The 4032-nt window shown below is 38.6% G+C and overlaps 1 long non-coding RNA gene across 1 annotated transcript; it reads right to left on the bottom strand.

The window, feature by feature from the left end:
• Window positions 1-765: 765 nt before the first annotated feature.
• LOC308079532 lies at window positions 766-2180 on the bottom strand. The gene is made up of 3 exons (XR_013932616.1): window positions 1672-2180; window positions 1327-1555; window positions 766-1053 (listed from the first exon to the last, which is right to left on the bottom strand). It is a non-coding gene; the product is annotated as an uncharacterized lncRNA (long non-coding RNA).
• Between the last annotated feature and the right edge of the window lie 1852 nt (window positions 2181-4032).

The following is a 4032-nucleotide window of genomic DNA, read 5'->3' as shown; positions in this document are numbered from 1 at the left end:
ATATATATATATACACACACTCTTGTACTTGCTGCATTTATCCATTTATGCCTAAAGTTGGACAAACACTGCATAATACATTTTTCAGTCTTGGCAACAACATATTTGATTGCAATAATATATATACTATATATACAATTGTGCACACACATACACAAACGATAACTGAAATGATAACGCTCTGTATCAATAGACAGCATCAACATTTTTATTTCTGTATAAAAGGTTTTCTGTGTAAGGTTCTAGTACAAGAAGTACAGTGGGTGACAACATTGAAAATAGTGATGCTTTTTACATTGGCAAGCTGTAATTTCTGTCTAACTAAGTGTCAGTATCAGAAAGACTCTCTGTAGTCTGTACTACTCTCCAACAGATTTTGCACTGGAAAACGTGTTGTATGTTCTAAAATCAAAGAATCTTTGTCAGGCATTGGCGTTCGAGCTATATTGGCGGGTAGATCAACTGAAGGATGGATGTGGAAGCGATCATCTCCGAGCTTGATGTTGTTGTCAAGTCGCCGTTGAATGACCCGCATAACCAAGACGCTTCGAAAGTCCTGGGTAGTAGGCTCATAGATCTTCCTTGAAAGCCATTGAGTTGACAGTTTGGAGTGAAATAGATTGACCTTTTTTGCCAGACCCAGGGGGTCGGCCTACAGGAGGCTTTGTCGGTCGGTCGGTCGGTCGGTCCCTCTTTTCCTCTGCACACACGTCATGCGACACGTCAGTTTTCCCTGGGGGAGTAATATTACAAAAACACATCATATACATTTAGAACATTCAGGTTCCATTCCATGTTTTTCTCAATGTTTTAACATTTAGGTCTTGGAGTGCATAGTATACAGAATGATGGACACTGTTGTGTCAAGTTCAAGCTGTCTTTTTTTGTCCCCTCAAACATGCTTACCAGCCTGAGTAGTAGCATGTTGACGGCCAACATTGTGGTTGTGGTCAATGACACTCAGTTGGATTCTTGCCTGCATGGTGACATATTTGAAGTGTCTTCTCTTCTCGGCATACTTTAGCATAGAGCTGTGGTACACTTCAAGAGCCCCTGAAAAAATACATGCCATCATTTATATATTGTGTGCCATGCATTTCTATTATAAAAGTCAATGACAAGTCAAATTAGATAAAACAATCTTTCATATAAACATTTCCTATTGAATTGTTTGCTCAAATAACAGGTAACGCATCAAATAATCAGATACAATAGTATCCTCTAAAAAGAAATGGTGTCAGTTGTCTGCCAACACCTTTTTTTTTAGCCCCCAAATATAAATGTCACAGCTTGGGTACTAATATTCATGAACTGATTCCATCTTACCAGTGTGCTTGAACAATGTCATGTGATCCAGGACTCTCAAGAGATTCTTATCAAGTACAATAGCCTTGAGGGCGTTGTATGCAGCACTGCCCTTCTGCAGCCACTTCTTCCTTCTCTGTTGGTCATCACTGAGCTCATCATGGTAACACTTGTACTCCTGTCCATCAGCTTCCCAGCGGTGAATGCCACAAAGATGAAACAAGATAGAGGTGCACAGGCGTTTCAATTCCTTTACACATTGTTAGAGCAAACAACATTTTGTCTCATTTAGTATTCATGATTTAAATTATGAATCAGGCGATCATAACTAAGAAATTATTACAAATACAATTAAATTAAAATCACCCTTTCATCACCACCACAACTGCTGCAAGACCACTAAAGATGATAGCTCATGGACTTGATCCATGGCTGCAATTCCCGGTTGCATTTCTTCTTCGATACTGCAGCTGCCTTCTTCTTCAAGCCTACATAACAGAAAAGAAGAAAGACAAGGAATAAACTGGTAAACTACACAACAGTAATACATAACAGTACAACCTTGAAAACAAAAATCTACTTTTATAACAAACTAGATGTGTTACAGTAGATAAAATAGATATATACTTTATTAATCCCGAAGGAAATGTGTTCTGTTCAATAGCTCCTGTTTACTATACTTTATTATGGTTTCCCATTAGCACTTGCCAGAGTGTAGAAAAGAGAGTAACGACACGCTTTGATCTCGCCGCAAAGCGGGCTCCTATGGGCTATAGTTCCAAACATTGGAACTATCTCATTGAGATAGACAGAGCACTTCCGCATTCCATTCTTACAATGGGAGTCGACGCTAGTGTCAGAACTCTCTTTATGGCTCTGGCACTTGCCTAAGCATGGCTATTCTTCATGGGGTCCGTCACACCCAAATACACACATCATACACAACAACATACTACAGATACAATACACAGACAATAGTTCACCTACAAAAGTGAAGAAATACATTTCAGCAATTTTCATTAATTCATTCATCATTCATTCATTTCAGCAGTTGCAATACATTCGTACAGATTGTCAATAAAAATAAGCAAGATGAACATATAAAATACATTACATCAATGGATATAGAATGCAGTAAAAACCTATAAGTTATAAGATGTTTAAAAGTTTTAAAGATACAGTTAAAAAGCACAGCTATAACTACAATATAAATATAGATTATCGATTATCTGGCCAACCTCCTCCCACCTGCTCTTCCCCCAAGTGCCCTTCCCCCAGCATAGAAAAGGACGCTGTAAACCATAGTCTGATCAGTCTGATCAGTCTGAACATCAGCAGGAGCTTCCTGCAGATGTTGAAAAAAGACAGTCTCCACAAGAAATACAGCCTACTCTGACCCTTATTGTAAAGACAGTCTGTGTTTTCTGACCAGTCTAATTTGTAGTCTAGCTGCTGCTGCACACCAAGATACTTGTATGACTCTACCGCCTCAACTTCCAGCCAGCAAAGTCCAACTCCAGCCCACAAAGTCCTCGATCAGTTTCCTGTACTCCCCCCTCCTCTCCCACCGACGATGGCAGTGTACACAATAGACAAAGGAAAACATTCAACACAATTACCTTTTGCAACATGCCATGGATCATACTGATGTCTAAGTTTTGGGTACTTCTCTCATGATCTTCCTTATGGATGGATGACGATCTGTGGTGACAACATCAATACTGACTCCACGAGACTGCAACGCATTCAGCCCCCTCTGGAAACCTTCAGCCTCCATCGCAGATTAACTTGTAGTCTCGGATACCTTTTTGGATCAACGATAAACAAACACAAGCACAATCACAGGTACCCACTAAAGTAAGTAAAGGCCAATGATGTATCCATATCTATATGGCCACAGGTACAGTGACACAACACAATAGGATGAAAAATGTTACCTGACTTTATTATTTTCTTGGTTGAGTCATCCATGAAATTGTAGGAAGTGTATTTAGCACTGTAACCTTGGGAATCTGACCTGTAGACAGAAAAAGAGGGAGTCAATTATACAGCTCCCCATGTGATATCGATGCGGATTAAAAGATTGAAATCCCATTCAAAATTGCAATTAAATACACATTAGTTTTTTTTATATGTATATATATATACATATACATATACATATAAATACATACATACATACATACATACATACATACATACATACATACACACACACACACACACACACACACACACACACACACACACACACACACACACACACACACATATATACATACATACATACATACATACATACATACATACATACATACATACATACATACATACATACATACATACATATATATACACACACACACACACACACACACATATATATATATATGCACACACGTATACGTGCACACACACACAAACACACACACACACACACACACACACACACACACACACACACACACACACACACACACTTCACGTAATGAAGTTTGAGCATACAATATTTGAAACACAATTGAGGCAACTAAACATCTTGACTACATTTCTCTGGTTCACAGTATCACACGTTCATCAATTATAATGCTACATTCAAAGTCATACCCAAGTGAACTTAGAAGTAGAAATGTGTAGGCAACAATAGACGTTTTTGTGGTTGATGTTATATGTACTGCATGTCTGTCTGTCTGTCTTACAGTACCTGGGTTGTTGAGGATCCAGGCA

Source organism: Gymnoscopelus braueri, assembly GCF_963280865.1.
Source record: "Gymnoscopelus braueri genome assembly, chromosome: 23".
NCBI lineage: Eukaryota > Metazoa > Chordata > Actinopteri > Myctophiformes > Myctophidae > Gymnoscopelus > Gymnoscopelus braueri.
Note: the sequence above shows the minus strand (reverse complement) of the source record. Positions and strands in the feature narration are given on the sequence as shown.